Raw genomic sequence first — 18,853 nt, forward strand, 5'->3', positions numbered from 1 at the left:
GTTAATCTGTTAGTGCTGGGCAGCTCAGGTGGCTCAGCAGTTTAGCACTGCCTTCAGCCCAGAGTGTGATCCTGGAGACCCAGGATCGAGTCCCACATCAGGCTCCCTGCAGGGAGCCTGTCTCTCCCTCTCTCTCTGTCTCTTTGTGTCTCTCATGAATGAATAAATAAACCTTTTTATGAAAATCTGTTAGTGCTTTAGTGACTATCAAAGGACAACAAGGAAGTTGAAGGTCGACGTAAGGCAGTCATTCCAATATGAAGCAATGGAATTTAAACTGCCTAAGAAGGGAAGTTAGATATGAAAGGATGAGAGACACTGAAGTGTTGGTATGATCAGCAGATTGTAGGTACTGGTAACACTGGTATATTGATGGAATGGTAGAAACACAGGAAGAGAGCTAAAAATGGTAGGAAGTAGCTAAAAAAGGAAGATGGTTGCAGATTAGGGGTTCTAGTTACTGCTAAGAAAACACATACTACTTTTCATGCAAAAGGGAGAATGACTCAGAAGGTGGAACCAAGAGTCCAGACAACAGAAGTAAGAACCCATATCTAACAACCAAATTAAAGAACTCCAGCTCAAGTTTTCCCAGCTACATTTCAAAACTGCTTTGAACCAATGACTTCTTTTTCTACCTTCCATTCTCCCTCTCCTTTTTAACTAAAATGTCAGGTGTTATCCTGATGTCAATCTTATGATTATATGTTAAGAATTTTGGAAGCAGATAACTTCTATAGTTAATTTCACAGGTCAACAGATGGAAGGAATTGTGTCTAGGAGATATACTACATTTACCTGATAATTTGCGTGATGATTTCTAGACTTACAGAGAGACTAGATTTAATTGAAGATTTGGGCTTTTTATTGTGGCTATAATGGAGTGAGGTCCTTGGAAATCATGGGAAAAGTTGAATGCATTTTGTATATGAGAGGAATCACAGGGACCAGCGATTAAATTACAGTAAGCAGATTTGTAACATAGCCCTCATGCTCTCCAACCCCTGCTGTTATAACATTATTAAGTTATGTTACATGGCAAAGGAGTTTTGCCAATGTAACTAAGGCTACTAATCAGTTGATCTTAAGATATGAAGCTATCTGTTTAAACTAACCTAATCAAATATAGTCATGACTACCATTATTAACATGTTAATTAACATGTTAAATTAATGAAATTTCACAATCCAAATATAATTATGAGATCCTGATGAGCCTGAGTTAATTTATATTTCCATATATACATATATGGAAATATGTGTATACATATATCACAATTTATGTATGTGTATATATAGCCCAAAATATATAGTGTATGTATGTGTGTATCCCAAAGAAGATAAATTTAGATTCTTGCTAACTCTGAAAATTTAAGAGACAGTGGCATCACCAAGATGCTGACATAGGTCATTTCTGCTTTATTCCCCTTCAGAAAAACAACTACTGATGAACAAGACACAGCTGAGAAAATCCTAGAATAGAGATGATACTGAATCATCCCCTGCATCACAGAGACCAAGATAGACTGTATTAGAAGCGTAAGAGAAGCAACTCCTTTCTGACTACTTTGTCTTTCTCCCAGACAGGAGCAACACCACATGGAAAGGTCTTCCCTGAACCTCCAGTTCCCCCCAAAAGAAGCGAACTCAAGGGGACAATCAGCACCACCACCACTGCAGATTACTTCATGAGAGCCCCTACTCTGGTCTCGTGCCATGAGAATTGCAGGGGAAACTGTGAGGCTTGCAATAACCAACACACAGATCTTGGCAGATGCAATTCATGACTACAACTCCCTAAGTGATTAGTAATCCAAGTAGTGGCCCCAACCAGCAGCTTTGCTCATCACCAGAACCAAGTGTGGGACAAACTGTGATCAGAGAACTCACTGGAGTACATATCTGCTTGATTTGGGTTCTCATACAAGTTTTGCTGACTCTAGAAACTATATCCAAGCAAGAAGTTGTAGCTCCATTTGCTGGGGAAACTGTCTTCTGGTCCATCTTGCCAGAGGGCACTGACAAGAAAACCTAAAAGCTGTATAGCTCAGCAATACTCCAACCAAGAGGTGTGTGGGTGGTTCGGACAGTCCCCGAGGCAAAGCCAGTACAGGGTATGAAAAATTCCCCTGCTGCACCCAGGCAGGGGAATTAATTCACAGTGAAGGCTGAGGGTGCATCATGGCCTCACCCATAAGAAAAACTCGTTTGGGGAACATGTGAGCAAGGCCAGGAGGCACCCCTCCCAACCCCACCCAAGCAAGTAACCTGAAACACAGCCACACCCACTGTGGCTCCCAGGCCCCATCTGACCAGAAGGGCTGGCAAGGATATCTGGAAGCTCTGTAACCAACAATGTGTAAGCCAATAAGCAGAAAGGCAGAGCTAACTGTCTAGAGCAAAGCCAGTACCAGGTGTCGAGGGGTGGCCTGCTGTACCTAGGCAGAGGAATTAACTCATAGCCAAGGTAGAGAGTAGCTTCTGGCTCTTACTGAGTCAAAAGACAGAAAAGCAGAGAAGCCTGGAGCAGCACCTCTCCATCCCATTCAGAAAAGGGAACTAAAACAGCCCCACCACTGAGGATAGCATCTCCCAGCCCCACCTGACCAGAAGGGCTGGTGAAAAAAGGGAGCTACAAAAAGCCAGCAATACTGTAGCCAAGAGACAGACAGGCATATACAACAGTGAGCAGAACAAAGCCAGTGGCTCATATTTGGCCAGGGAACTTGGGACACAGGTCAGGATAAGATAACACACAAAGAGCTTTATTGCCTTTAAAGGTGCCCCTCCCACTGCTCCTGGGCAGAGAAACTAATTCATGGCCCCAATTATATTAATATAGCCTTCAGCTTTTGTGACCTGGGAACTTAACAAGACCACATGGGGAGCTGCTGTACAGGCCATCCAAAAGCTCTGCTTCTAGCTGCACTTGAAAAGAGAGAACAGCCCATGGCTTTCTACATCTGCAGAGCAGATGACCAAGAAATTCAGTGCACACTCTTGTGTTGATTCAGGTACCCTCAAATGAGCCATGCGGACACTGGGTCCTCCCCTGCTAGTGAAGGGAAATGAATTTACAGCCCTGTCTACTAAATATAGTACCCAGTTCAGACCATCTAGTAAGCCAGATGGAAAATTCATGCAACTGGGGGGGGGGGGGGCATCCTACAGATTTCCACCTCTTTCCCTATACCCAAACTTAGAGCTTGGAAAGTTGCCTTGCCAAAAACTAGACCATAATAGCAGGTACCACCTGCCCAGTGACTTAAACTGAGGTGACTATTGAAGATCTATCTCTGCCAAAGCAAATCTATAGAGTCTAGAAGAGGAGCCAAATTATTCAAGTGTGCAGATACCAATGTAAGAAATCAAAGATAACAAAATCCAAGTAAATATGAGACCATCAAAGGAAACTAATAGGGACGCCTGTGTGGCTCAGTGGTTGGGCACCTGCCTTTGGCTCAGGGTGTGATCCTGGATTCCCAGGTTCAAGTCCCGCATCAGGCTCCTTGCATGCAGTCTGCTTGTGTCTCTGCATCTTTCTCTCTCTCTCTCTCTCTCATGAATAAATAAATAAAATCTTAAAAAAAAGGAATCTAATAAAGTTCTAAAAACTGACCCTAAAAAAATGAAGATCTAGGAACTATCAGATTTATAATAATTTTCTTAACTTTAGGTAACTACAATAACATACAGACAATTAAATGAAATTAGGAAAATAATCCATGAAAACAACAAGAAGTTTGACAAAGAAATAGCAACCAGAAAAAAAACAACAAACCCAGAAATAAAGAGAAATCCTAGAGTTAAAAAAAAATAGTAATTGAGCTGAATTAGTTAGTAGAATTTCAAAAGTACACTTAGCCATGCAGAAGGAAAGAATTAGTGACCTAAAAATATAAGACATAGAAAAATTATCCAGTCAGAGAAACAAAAAGATAAAATGAGAAAGAGTGAAAAAATCCTAAGGGACTCATAAATACAATGGGAATTCCAGGAAAAGAGAATGAGAAAGGGCAGAAGCAAACTGAAAGCAATAGTGGTTAAACATTTCCCAAACCTGGGAAGAGAAATGAACATACAGAACCATAAGGCTCAAAAGACTTGAAATAGGCTGACTTTGAAAAAGGCTGTACCTGAAATAGGCTGACTTTGAGAAAAGCTGTACCAAAAAGGATCAATTAAATTGTCAAAGCCAAAGAAACCATTTTAAAAGCATTAAGGAAAAAAGAGAAAAGTACATACACGGGAACTTCTATGACTATAAGCAGATTTCTCAACAAAGACTTTTTAGGGCAGGACAAAATGGGATGACATATTCAAAATATTGAAGAATAATTAAGAATTCTATACCCAGCAGAGCTGTCCTTTAGCAATGGAGAAATAAAGACTTTTCCCAAACAAAAGATGAGGGAGTTCATTACCACTACACCTGCCTTCTAAGAAACACTAAGGGAATTAAGGGAATTCTGAGTAAAAGTAAAACATAAGCCTTATAAAAATATAAAAAGAAAGTATAGGGATGCCTGGGTGGCTCAGTGGTTGAGCGTCTGCCTTTGTGGTTCAGGGCATGATCCTGGAGTCCAGGGATCAAGTCCCACATCAGGCTCCCTGCATGGAGCCTACCTCTCTGTCTATGTTTCTGCCTCTATCTGTGTGTGTCTCTCATGAATAAATAAATAAAGTTTAAAAAAAGAAAGTATAAAACTCACTGGTAATAGTAAACAGTTAAGGTTAGATTCTGTAATATGGTTATGGTGGTACATCATTCACTTACAACTCTAGTTTAAAAGTTAAAATAAATGTAGTAAAAATACAATAACTACAGTAATTGTTATTAGTTACAAATACAAAAATATGTAAATTTTATAAGAAATTACCTAAAATATGAGGGGGAGAAGAAGTAGAAGTATCAACTTTAGGAATTTCAGGAAGTAAAGTTGTTATCAGCTTAAAATAGGGTTTGTGATTTTAAGATGTTTTATGTAAGCCCATGAAAACCACAAAGGAAAAAACTGTAGCAATCACACAAAAGAACAGGACAAAGAAGGCAAAGGATACTAGTACCAAAATACATTAAAACAAAAAAGAAAACATGGAACAATACATCTCCAAAGCAACTAGAAAACATTTAGACATGGAGAGAGAAGGAGAGACATGGGCAGAGGGAAAAGGAGGCTCCCCATGGGGAGCCAGATGCAAGACTCGATCACAGGACCCTAGGGTCACGCCCTGAGCCAAAGACATATGCTCAACCACAGACCACCCAGCATCCCAAAAGCAAGTTTTTAAAGGGCAAAAATAAGTCCTGATCTATCAATAGCTACTTTAAATGTAAATACTTCTCCAACCAAGACAGACAGAATAGCTAAATGAATTTAAAAGAGAAAGAAAGAAAGACCTAATATTTTAGCCTCAAAGACACACATAGACTGCAACTAAAGGGAAAGGAAGAGATATTTCAAGAAAATGGTAATGAGAAAAAAAAGCAGGAATAGCTGCATTTATATCAAACCAAGAGGCTTTAAAATCATAAAAAAGAGAGGCACCTGGGTGGCTCGGTTAATTAAGTGTATGCTTTGGGCTCAGGTCATGATCCCCAGGGTCCCCAGCAGGGAATTTGCTTCTCCCTCTCCCTCTACCCCTACTCATGCTCTCCCTCCCTCTCTCAAGTAAATAAGTAAAATATGTGAAAAAAAGAAAAAAACAAAGTAAAACTATAAAAAGAGAGAACAAAAAGGTCATTATTTAATGATAAAAAGGTCAACACATCAACAAGATATAACAACTAGATATTTATGGAACCAACATCAAAGCATCCGAATAAATAAAGCAAAAAAGAACAGAGGTAAGAGATGAAATAAACACTAATACAATAACAGTTAAAGACTTTAACATGTTACGCTCAACAATAGTAGATTATCCAAGGAATCTATAAGTTAATAGCAGATTTGAACAATGCTAGAGGCCCAATGGACTTAGACGTATACAAAACATTCTGTGCAATAACAGCCAAACACATTCTTCTTAAGTGCACATGGAACATTGTCTAGGATAGACTATATGGTAGGCCATAAAACAGGCCATACCAAATTTGAGAAAATTAAAACCATATCAAATATTTTTCTCTGACCACAATGATGTGAAAAGAAGTTGAGGGCAGCCCGGGTGGCTCAGCAGTTTAGCGCCGCCTTCAGCCCAGGGCGTGATCCTGGAGACCTGGGATTGAGTCCTGCATGCTGCTCCCTGCATGGAGCCTTCTTCTCCGTCTCCTGTGTCTCTGCATCTCTCTCTCTCTCTCTCTCTCTCATGAATAAATAAATAAATAAAACCTTTTTTAAAAAAAGACAATAGAAGTTGAAAATAAGGAAAACAGGAAAATTCATGAATACTCAGAAATTAAATAACACATTCCTGAACAATCAATGAATCCAAAAAAAATGGGGGGGAATAAAAGTTCCTTGAGACAAATGAAAATGGAAACATTACAAAAATTAAGGGGTGAAGCAAAAGCATTTCTAGGAGGAAAGTTCATACCAATAAATGTCTACATTAAAAGGCAAGAAATATTCCAAATAAATAACCTAACTCTATCCTTAATGAACCAGAAAATAACTGAGCCCAAAGTTAGCAAAGAAAATGGAAAACAATGAAGATTAGAGCAGAAATAAATGAAATGGAGAAATTAAAAACAATAGAAAAGTTAACCAAACTAATAGTTGTTTCTTTGAAAAGATAAACAAAATTGATACATTTTAACAGGAAAAAAAAGAACTCAAATTACAAAATTATAAGTGAAAAGGGAGATATTACAATGAATACCACAAAGGTACAAAAATTCATACAAGGTTACTACAAACAACTATACACCAGGAAACTGACAACTGAGAAGATATAAAAAAATGTCTTTGAAACATACAACTTACTAAAATGGCATCAGGAATAAATAGAAAATAAATAGACTAATTACTAGTAAGGAGAGTGAATCAGAAAAGGAAGAAAGGAAGAAAGGAAGGAAGGAAGGAAGGAAGGAAGGAAAGAAGGAAGGAAACAGAGAACAAAGGAAAGAAAGAGAAAGAGAAAAAGAAAAAAGAAAAAAGAAAAAAAAAAAACAGAAAAAGAAGTTCCTATGAAGAAAAGCCTAGAACCAGATGGCTTCACTGGTATATTTTACCAAACTTCTAAGAATTAATATACCAATATTCTCAAACTTCTCCAAAAAAACAAAAAGCAGAGAACATTCCCAATAAGCCTTATGAGGTCAGCACTATCTTCATGCTGAAAGACAGATGAGAACCCTACTAAAAAAGAAAACTATAGGCCAATATCCCTGATGATTATAAATGTGAACATTCTCAGCAAAATACTAGAAAAGATATCAGCAGCCTATTAAAAGGACCATTCACCATAATCAACTTGGATTTATCCCTGGGATGAAAGGATGGCTCAAAATATGGAAATCGATCAATGTGATACATCACATTAATAGAGTGAAAGAAAAGAATCCTATTATCATCTCAATAGACACAGAAAAAGCATTTGACAAAATCCAACAGTCATTCATGAAAAAAACAGTTAACAAATGAGGTATGGAAGTAACATGCCTCAAAATAATAAAGGCCATATTGACAAGCCCATAGCTGATGTCACACTCAATGGTGAAAGGTTGAAAGCTTTTCTTCCAAAATCAGGAACAAGATAAGGTGCCCACTCTCACCACTCCTCTTCAATATAGTACTAAAAGTCCTAGCTAGAGCAATTAGTCAACAAACAGAAAAGGCATCAGAATTCAAAAGGTAGAAGTAAAATGGTCTCTGTTTGCAAATAACATGTTTTTGTATAGAGAAAATCCTAAATATTCAACAAAAAAACTGTTAAAATAATCAACAAATTGAGCCAAGTTGTAGGACACAAAATTGACATACAAAATAAAATTTCTATAATAACAAATTTTCTGAAAAGGAAATAAAGAAACATATCCAATTTATAATTGCATGAAAAACAATAAAATACTTAGGAATAAATTTAAGGAAGTGAAAGATCTATGCTAACAACTGTAAGACAATGATGAAAGCAATTGAAGAAGACATAAATGAATGGAAAGATAGGGCAGCCCAGGTGGCTCAGGAGTTTAGTGCCACCTTCGGCCCAGGGTGTGATCCTGGAGACCCAGGATCAAGTCCCACGTTGGGTTCCCTGCATGGAGCCTGCTTCTCCCTCTGCCTCTGCCTGTGTCTCTGTTTCTTTCTCTGTATCTTTCATGAATAAATCAATAAAGTCTTTTAAAAAATGGAAAGGTATCCTATGTTACTGGACTGCAAGAATCACTATTATTAAAATGTCAATACTACCAAAAACCATCTATAGATCAATGCAGTCCCTATTGAGATTCCAGTGGCTTTTTTTTATTTTAGCAAAATTCGAAAAAAAAAAAAACCTAAAATTTATATGAAGCAAAAAAAAAAAAAAAAAAAAAAAAAAGCAAAGAAATCCCGAGAAAGAACAAGGCATGAGGCATTATTGTTCCTGATTTTTTATATTTATTATAAAGCCATGGTCACTAAAACAGTAGAGTACTGGCACAGAAGCAAAGAGAACAATGGAATAAAGAATTCAGACACAAATCCAAGCATATATGGTCAACAAATATTTGACAAGCGAGTCAAGAATGCTCAATGAAGAATTGTCTCTTCAATAAATGATGTTGCAGCAAATGGATACTCACATGTAAAAGAATGAAACTGAAAAAAAAAAAAAAAAAAAAAAAAAAAGAATGAAACTGGGCCCATAGCTTACACCACTCACAACATTAACTCAAAATTAAATAAATGCTTAACTGTGAGACCTGAAACCATGAGACTCCTAGAAGTAAAACACAGGATAAAAGCTCCTTGACACTGGTCTTGGTAATTATATTTTGGAAATCACACCTAAAATGTAACCAAAAAATAAAAAATAGACAAGTGGGAATACATCAAACTAAAAAGTTTCTTCACACCTGAGGAAGCCATCAACTAATTGAAAAGACAGCCTACAGAACAGAGAAAAAATATTCACAAACCATATATCTGATAAGGGATTAATAGCCAAACCAAATAAATAATGCACATAACTCTATGGCAGAAAAATCACCCAATTTAAAAATGAGCAAAAAACCTAATAACCATTTTTCAAAAAAAGATACACAGATAGGCAACAGGTATATGAAAAGATGTTCAACACTTCTAGTCATTAGGGAAATACAAATTAAAACTACAATGAGATACCACCTCATGCCTGTTAGAATGGCCATCATCCAAAAGACAAAAGATAACAAATGCTGGTATGGATGTAGAGGAAAGGGAACCCTTGTGCACTCTTGGGGGCGGTGTGTGTTGTAAACTGGTACAGCCACTGTGGAAAACAGAATGAAGGCTCCTCAAAAATTAAAAATAGAACTAGTTACAGTCCATTTCTGGGAATGTATCCAAAGGAATTGAAAACACAAGAAAAGATAAATGAACCTCCCGATACACAGCAGCATTATTTATAATAGCAGAAACAGGGAAACAATCGAAGTGTCCAATGATGGAGGAATGGTTAGAGCAGTTGTGGCATATATGGTTGACTCCTGAACAACGAGGTGTGATCCTCCACATAGTTGAAAATCTGCATATAAAATTTGACTTTCCAAAATTAAGAGGCAGACTCTTAATAGCTTACCGTTGACTGGAAGCCTTACTAATAGCATAAACAGTCAACTAATACATACTTTGTTTACGCATTATATATTGTATTCTCACAATTAGGTAAACTAAAGAAAGGAAGGCGCTATGATGTATACCTTAAACCTCATTCAGTGATGTATGTCAACTATCTCTCAATAAAAGTGAAAAGAGATGAAAAGATACAATTGTCACTTGCTTTTTTGAAATATTTGCAGTAGCCTCCTACTGACTCCTCTTTCCTGAAGGACCCTAGAGGTCCAAGTTGGGAGTCATTAATCCAGTGAGGGAGGGGGGGAATGTGCTTCTCCCCCCGCCACTATCAGAGTCTTTAGTATCACCCAAGAATCTTCTATTTCTCCATTAGTCCTAGTTTCCAAGGCAAAATTTCCATAGTGATCACCACCACAGCTCCCCACCTTGCAGAGTCTACCCCTGTATACTCCATCACTCCTCTGTTACCACAGATAAATTGTTTGGGTTCCTAGCAGAGGCCATTCTCTACTCATATACTGGGTCACATCCTCTCTTGGCTATTCAACAACTCCATCTCTCCAGAAAATCCTCCCCCCTCTTGCATCATGCACACTATCCTTCTTTATTCTCCACACCTCTTCCACAAGCCTAGAGAAACATGTTGGTAAACTCTCTTGGCCCCATTTCATGTAAGAGCCACCACCTCATTTATCAGTTTTCCTAAATGAAGTCTTAGAGGTTGATGAAAATTATAACTTTCTAATTTTCTCTTGAGCTCCCTCCAATCAAGCTTTCTCCTCTTGCTAAGATCCACAATTACTTCATAACATTGTATCCGAAGTCAATTCGCAGTCCTCATCTTGGTCTATCAGCAATATGTGACAGTTAACCAGGTTTTCCACTATCCTGAAACACTGAGAACTTGCCTTTCAAGACAGTAAATTTTCTGAATTTCCTTCCTTCTTTCCTCATTGTTCCTTTCTTCATCTCTGCTGGTTCTTCCTTTGACCTTGTTTCTAGATCTTTGATCTTCTATCTTCATTACTTTAGAGAACTCTTCTAGTTGCAGGATTTAAGTGTCATCTCTATGCTGATGTCTCACCAATCTGTATCTCCAGCCTGAACCTCTTCCTTGAACTCCAGATTCATATATCTAATTCTCTATTAGACATTTTTTTTCTGGGCAGCCCAGGTGGCTCAGCGGTTTAGCACCACCTTCAGCCCAGGGTGTGATCCTGGAGCCCCGGGATCAAGTCCCATATCGGGCTCCCTGCATGGAGCTAGCTTCTCCCTCTGCCTATGTCTCTGCCTGCCTCTCTCTCTCTCTCTCTCTCTCTGTCTCTCTCTCTCTCTCTCTCTCTCTCACACACACACATAAATAAAATCTTTAAAAATATATATTTAAAAAATACATCTTTTCCTGAATATCTAACTGGCATCTCCAATGTAATACAACCAGGAATGATCTTCTGAGCTTTTCCTTCAAACATTCAAACATAAGTTTTTCTTAGAGACTCCTAAGGTCTTAGCAGACAGATTGTGAACCTTGGTTGCATGTTATAGTCACATGGGGGGCCTGAGTTCCACCTCCCAATGATTGTAACCCAATTGGTCATGGCATCCAGAGTTTTAGAAGCTCTCTATGTAGCTTCTCCAAAGAAGCCAAGATTGAGGACTGTAGCTCTGGATGGGTTGCTTCTTCCTTTAACCTCAAATCCTATTATTTTTTCCCCATAAACACTCTCCTCCAGCCACACTGGTCCCCTTGCTATTGCTCAACTCACCAAATATGCTCCCCTTTCAATTCCTTCTTTGTGCCTGGAACACTTTTACCTAAAATAGCCTTAAGATTTATTTCCTTATCTTTTCAAGTCTTTGCTTTAAATCACTGTGTCATTGAGATCTACTATGACCACCCTATTTAAGTTTGCAAAGTTCTCTGCCAACCACATCATTTCCCCATTACCCTTACCAGGACTTTTTTTTTTTCCTTCAGCATTATGCCCTTCAAAAAGATGTAATTTACTCATTTATTATAGGTTCAGTCTCTCCCCAGTTAGGAAGCAGACTCTGAGAGCAGAGGAATATCTGCATCTTTGCTTACTGTGGGATCTCAGATCATGCATGATATATAGCAGGTACTCAAAAAACGAGCACTAGTGACATTCCTTTTTCTAATATGAAATTTTCTCCTTTCTCATTTTCATCAAATTCTTGGTTATGTTTAAGAGTTAGACCTATTTGCTGGTATCCCAAAACAACCCTACTTAATAGTTCATCCACTTCTAATTTTTTTCCAAAGGCTTATCTTTCCTTACATTTCCTTAATTATGAGCTTCTCCTTAGGGTTTAGTATTTGACCCTTTATCCTTATTTATATTTACACTTAACAACCTCTCTCCTTTGAAAAGAGGAGACTTCATTTTTCAGACTTCAGCTAGAATGGAAAATTTAAAGTGGTGCCGCCATGTCAAAGTTTTAGTTAAGAACACTGGACCTTCCTCTCACCCAGGTAAATCCAGTACAGTATCAAAGCTTCAATTATTTATGTCAATAAATCCAAATATTGTTTCTCTAATGCACTGTTCTCTTATTAGTGTCAAAAAAAAGTAATGATCTCCTCCCTCCCTCCTGCTCCCCCCCCCCCCACTCTATATCTTATAAGTCAAGATAAAAATTCAGGAGTATTACTTAAAACATCCCTTTTCCCTTTCTCCCAAAACTCAGCCAAGCGTTTCTTTATTCTACTTATTAAATTTTTATTATGACCTATCTCTTCCATGTCATTTCTGTTCATGATAATCTCTTACCTTTCCTCTTAAAGCCTCCCAACTGAAACCATTATTTCCCTACTTTCCCCTTCAATACATTCTACACACTGCCAAAGTATAAACATTTAAAGACCTTTAAAATTCATGCAATTGCATTAAAATCCTTAAATGGCTTTCGTATTATTTAGTATAATAATCCTTACCATGGTTAAGCTAATACTCAACAAACTTCTCTTGCACATAAGCTCAAACTATCACAGTTTCTTTAATAAATCAAGATTACTTTCCTCCTCACTCATTTTAATGCCTTACCACAGTCCATTTCTTCTGTTTGGAACCTCCCATTTATGTTCACTTAGCTATTCAAATTCATTCTATCACATCCTTTTAAAAGTTAATGAGATTCATATAGTCAATGGATCTTGACAAAGGACTAGACAACACAGTGAAAGAAAAGGACAGTATTTTCAACAAATGATAATGTAAAACTGGACACCACATGCAAAAATACTGAGTCCAGACACAGACTTCACATCCTTCACAAATATAAACTCAGATCACAGTTCTAAATATAAAATGCAGAATTATAAAACCTCTGCAAGATAATGTAGGAGAAAATGCAGGTGAACTTGGGTATGGCTATGATTTTGATCCAACACCAGGGCATAATCCATGAAAGAAATAACTGATACACTGGACTCCATTAAAATTTTCTGTTCTGCAAACAGCAATGTCAAGAGAATAAGAAGACAAAGCACAGAGTTGGAGAAAATATTTACAAAAGAACCATCTAATAAAGAACTGTTATCCAGAATCTATATAGGGAGCGGAGGGACGGCCGTCGGAGCCGCCGAGGCCAAGTGCTGCCTGGCTGGGCCTACAAAGGGGATGTCAGGCCTCCAAAAGGAGCGCAGTGGAAGCGAGGGCCTCCCTGAGCCGCTGCTGTGACGGCCAGTGAGCGAGCCGCGGAGGATGTCCACCACCAGGACGGTCGCGCCCGCGGGGATCCCGGGGAACCCGCGGGAGGTCTCCAACCCCGCCAAGCCTGGCCGCAAGACCAAGCAGCTGCAGTACCGCAGAACGTGGTGGTAAAGACGCCCTGGAATCACCAGCTCGCCTGGCCCTTCTACCAGCCCGTGGATGCAATCAAGCTAAACTTGCCCGATTACCATAAAATCATAAACACCCAATGGATATGGGGACTATTCAGAAGAGACTAGAAAATAATTATTACTGGAGCGCCAGCGAATGCGTGCAGGACTTCCACACCATGTTTACAAATTGTTACATTTACAACAAGCCCACAGATGACACAGTGCTAACGGCCCAAGCCTTAGAGAAAATTTTTCTGCAGAGAGTGGCCCAGGTGCCCCAGGACGAAGTTGAATTATTACCCCCTGCTCCGAAGGGCAAAGGCCGGAACGCGGCGCAGGAACCCGGAGTGCAGGTGGGCAGCAAGTGGTGGCCGTGTCCTCTGTCTCCCCAGCAACCCCCTTCCAGAGCGTCCCCCCACTGTCTCCAGACGCCTGTCATTGCTGCCCCCCCTCTGCCAACCATTACCGCAAACATCACGTCGGTCCCTGCGCCCCCGCCGCCGCCCCACCCCCTCCCTCGACGCCCATCATCCATCCCTGTGGTCCCTCCCACAGCGCCTGTCGTCAAGGAAAAGGGTGCAAAGCGGAAAGCAGCCACCACGACGCCCACTCCATCCGCGAGCCGGAGCGAATCGCCGCCGCCATCGTCAGACCCCAAGCAGGCCGAGGTGGGGGCTCGGCGAGAGAGTGGGGGCCGCCCCATCGCACCGCCCTGGAAGGGTCTAGAGGACGGCGAGGTGCCTCAGCATGCGGGCCGGAAGGGCGAGCTGCCGAGCACTCGCGGCACTGTGACAGCGTCCTCGAGGAAAGGCCGTGCAAGAAGCGTGCGGCCTGCGCCTGGCCCTTCTCCAGCCGGTGGACGCCGAGGCCCTGGAGCTGCACGACTACCACGACGTCACCGAGCACCCGATGGACCTCAGCACTGTCAAGAAGACGGACAGTCGCGAGTGCCCAGACGCGCAGGGCTTCGCTGCTGACATCCGGTTCATGTTCTCCAGCTGTTACCAGTACAACCCCCAGGCCACAAGGTGGTGGCCGTGGCCAGGAAGCTGCGGCCGTGTTTGAGGTGCGGTTTGCTAAGATGCCGGCTGAGCCGGGGGAGGCGCCGGCCCTGCCTGCGCCCGCAGCCCCCGTGCTGAGCAGGGGCGCCGAGAGCAGCCGCAGCAGCGAGGAGAGCTCGGAGGAGGAGGAGGAGGAGGAGGAGGAGGAGGAGGAGGAGGAGGAGGAGGAGGAGGAAGAGGAGGAGGAAGAGGAGGAGGAGGAGGAAGAGGAGGAGGAAGAGGAGGAGGAAGAGGAGGAGGAGGAGGAGGAGCAGGAGCGGGCCCGGCTGGCGGAGCTGCAGGAGCAGCTGAAGGCTGTGCACGAGCAGCTCGCCGCCCTGTCGCGGGCCCGGGAACAAGCCAGAGAGGAAGAAGGAGCCGAAGGGAAAGGAGGAGAAGGAGGAGGACGCGGACGAAGACGAGGACACGGAGAGGCACAAGGCCAAGTCTGAGGACGAGAAGGCCAAGGGGGCCCCGCCGCCAAGCAGGCCCAACCGAAGAGGGCTCCCGCCGAGAAGGCCGGCAGCGCAGCCAGGCCAGCAGGCAGCCGAAGCAGGGCGGCAAGCAGGCATCGGCCTCGACGACCCGGAGAGGAGGAGCAAGGCCTGCCCGTGAGCTAGGCCGAGGGCGCCAGCTCAGCCTAGACCACCCGGCTGCCCGGGGACACGGGGCTGCGGGGTCCACTTCATCCAGTCCCGGAGCCCTCGCTCAGGGACCCAGGCCTGAGCAGAGAGAGATTGACTTTGAGCCTCTGAAACCCACCACTGTGCGGGAGCTAGAGAGATGCGTCAAGTGTTGTTGACAGGAAAAGCCAAGGGAGCCTTTCTCCACGAGCGGGAAGAAGCAGGCGGCCAAGTCCAAGGAGGAGTTAGCTCAGGAAAGGAAGGAGTCGGAGACGCGCGGCAGGACGTCCGTGGGCAGCTGAACAACAACGAGAAGCCTGCCAAGGAGGAGAAAGCGGGCTCTGCGCCCTCGGGAGGGCCGCCCGGCTCAGCAGCAGCAGCTCCTCGGTCCGGGAGCAGCAGTTCGGCGGATCCAGCTCCACTGCAGCGACTCAGACTGAGCGCTGGACTCGCACATCAGGACAAAACCAGCGAAGTCGCACCCGCCGGAACTCTGCAGTGTCCCTTGCTCTGGTTGATCTGCTGCTCTGGTTCCGCGCCTGCAGGTTTTCTTTAAAACTCAGTGTTACGGAATCCAGGGATCCCGGGTGGCGCAGCGGTTTGGCGCCTGCCTCTGGCCCAGGGCGCGATCCTGGAGCCCCGGGATCGAGTCCCACGTCGGGCTCCCGGTGCATGGAGCCTGCTTCTCCCTCTGCCTGTGTCTCTGCCTCTCTCTCTCTCTCTCTCTCTCTCTCTGTGACTATCATAAATAAATAAAAATTAAAAAAGATAAATAAACTCAGTGTTATGGAATCTTCCAGTTTTGGCTTTAATAGGTCTAAGATCTTTCTCGTGTGTATGTGAGGCTTTATGAGAAGGTGTGAACCCGCATAAAGCCTTCCCTTCCTTACTGAGTTGAGTTGCTTGGAGACGGCAACTTCAAACGCTGACCTGATGACCGTAGAAAACCATGTCAGATGTGATCTGAAGTTTCTTGCAAAGCCCCTTTCTTATGCCCAAGCTGGTCTGTAGCTCCAGAAAGCATTGTTTGAAAGGAAGTTTCTCTGAGATGGTACTGCACCGAAGGCTGTCAGCTTTGCAAACAGGCGATGTCTCTGTCCCCCCAGCTCAGCCCCGCGGCTGGGGTCACCTCTTGCTGCAGGGTGGGGGGACTGTGGAGGTGCTGCGGGCTCCAGTCCGGGCTTCTGCAGGGGTGGGGAGAGGCGGGTGGGCACCGAGGGAGGGGCCTCGGGAGCTCCTGGGAGGGAACACGGGGGCGCGTGTGCCACGGGCAGCTTTCCATACACTGAAACTTTTACCTCAACTGAAAAAAAAAAAGATAAAAAAAAAAAAACAAAACTAAACTAAAGGAGACTTTTTTGTAAGGTTCAGCAGTTTTCTACGAAAATCTAATGTAAATTTCACTATCTACATGGTAAAGTTCTGCAAGGCAAGGAGACATGGGCTGCTAAGGAAACTTGGTGTTGACTAGGGGAGGATCATTGTCTCTTCTTATACTTTTCATACACACTGCTAGTATGAAAATAGAAACAAAATGGACCAGAGCGATACTTACGGGAGAAAAGAAAAAGACTTGAGAAGTTCTGACATACAAGCAAAAACAAAAACAAAAAATGCCCCTTATAGTTCTAATTTATAACTTTTTGAGTGAAGAACAATGATCTTGCAGAAAAATAAAATCCAAAGGAGCTCAAAGAAAAGGCACAGGAAAAAAAACTACTCTCTCCATAGACATCCTTGATAATGTAACTCATTGAAATTTAATCTTGAATAATCATAGAAAAATACTTTCTTATTAAATATGGATCTTATTCTCAATAGAATTTTCAAATAAGAAAAATATTTTATTTTTTTGTCTTGACTCCATAGTATATACTTTATGTTTTATTATTTATTTCTACTGACCTGAATTTCTCTAATCCAGCAACATAATTATCTACGGCAAAGATTCTTCAAAATACCATGGGTTATTTACCAGATTTTACTTGTCTACAAAAAATATATATTTTCCCCCAGTCAGTGATCAGTGACTCCATAAATGGGAAGGAATGGACTTTTTCTCCATTTCTTGGTTTTATGTCACAGTAACGATGAAACTTTTACCTCAACAACTTCTCATTCCAGTCTTTTACAATCACTTCTGTTGAGGGACTGTGTTTGTTCACTGCCAAACAGTGTCTAAATTATAACTTGAGGACAATATGAAGATGACAATGAAAATCCAGTTTACTAAGAAGAAAACAACTAGATACCCTTCTTTCTACAAGGACTTATTTATGAATATGCACTTAATAAAAAATAAGATGCTCGATAATTAACAAATTTAGGTTTATTCTGCAGTTACGTTTATAGAAAAGAGCATAAACTGGAAAAGAAAATAGTCGCTTCATTCCCCATCTTCTATTTTAGGAAGACTTTAAATCTATAATGAAGTTTAAAAATGCCAAATCTCACACACAAAAAAACACTTTCTTGAAACATTTTTTTCACAATATATGCAGAAAAAGCACAGCCCTAAATAGAAGACCAAGACGCACACACACACACACACACACACACACACACACACAAATCCACATGCTCAATATATTCACAGCAAAAAAACATAAGGGGTGGGCAATTCAGGCTTTCTCCCAAAGCATACATGGGATGAAAGAAATTCCTAAATCTCAATGCAGAATAGAACAATTACTACCAGAGGGTAATGAATTAATGAAAACATGAATACAGTTACTACTGGAACTGGCTTCCGAAGCACCAACACACAAACTCATTCAAGACTCTCTTTTAGATCTCAGCTACAGAAATGCCAACCAACATGCCTATATTTAGCAGATATAGTAGTTTGAGGAAAAGCTACAATTAGTATTTTTAGCTTGAAAATGAATATCAGGGATCCCTGGGTGGCGCAGCGGTTTGGCGCCTGCCTTTGGCCCAGGGCGCGGTCCTGGAGACCCGGGATCGAATCCCACGTCGGGCTCCTGGTGCATGGAGCCTGCTTCTCCATCTGCCTGTGTCTCTGCCCCCCCCCTCTCTCTCTCTCTTTCTCTCTCTCTGTGACTATCATAAATAAATAAAAAAAATTAAAAAAAAGAAAATGAACATCATAAAAATAATAAATCACTCCTTTTTTCCTATATTGCTCCACCTGTCTTTGCTTAGCCTTTACTGAATCCAAATGCTAAGTATTGACTTATGTGGTTTTCCTGTGAACAGATAAAGTAGAAAATGAGAAATAGTTTAGATCTCAAAAAAAAAAGCACATGACTCAAAAGTTTGCAGGCAGAAATAAATTACAGTGATCAAAAATATTGTTTGGGAATATTAAAATATCTTTACTGTGTACAGAGTTGTTTATGAAAACTTTGGCTTTCTCATCTACATTATACCATGGAGAATAGAACAAAATAATGTAAAAATGTCCTGTTTACACAACGTAGACTTGAGAAAATGCACCACTGGTGCTACTTGATGTATGAAATCTTCATTTTCCAGTATATGGGTTATTTTCTGGGACTAAATCAAGCTCAGTGTATTTTAGTCTGAGAAAGCTAATATGTTTTCACAAAAATAGAAACTTCTGAAGAGTATCTTCATGACCATGAGAGGATTAAAAGCAAATTTCAAAATGCACTTTAAGCACAGA

General features: G+C 41.4%; 1 long non-coding RNA gene and 1 pseudogene across 1 annotated transcript in view; both read left to right on the forward strand.

Moving 5' to 3' along the window:
- Positions 1–6,156, forward strand: part of LOC144309637 (uncharacterized) — a 45,298-nt gene extending 39,142 nt beyond the window's left edge. The window contains exon 4 of the long non-coding RNA XR_013375572.1: positions 1,583–6,156. This is a non-coding gene — a long non-coding RNA (uncharacterized LOC144309637). The remainder of the gene's footprint in view (positions 1–1,582) is intronic.
- Positions 6,157–13,422: 7,266 nt separating this feature from the next.
- Positions 13,423–15,940, forward strand: LOC144309636 (bromodomain-containing protein 3-like; annotated as a pseudogene).
- The last annotated feature ends 2,913 nt before the right edge of the window (positions 15,941–18,853 follow it).

This window comes from Canis aureus, unplaced genomic scaffold (genome assembly GCF_053574225.1).
Source record: "Canis aureus isolate CA01 unplaced genomic scaffold, VMU_Caureus_v.1.0 ptg000132l_RagTag, whole genome shotgun sequence".
In the NCBI taxonomy this organism is placed as follows: domain Eukaryota; kingdom Metazoa; phylum Chordata; class Mammalia; order Carnivora; family Canidae; genus Canis; species Canis aureus.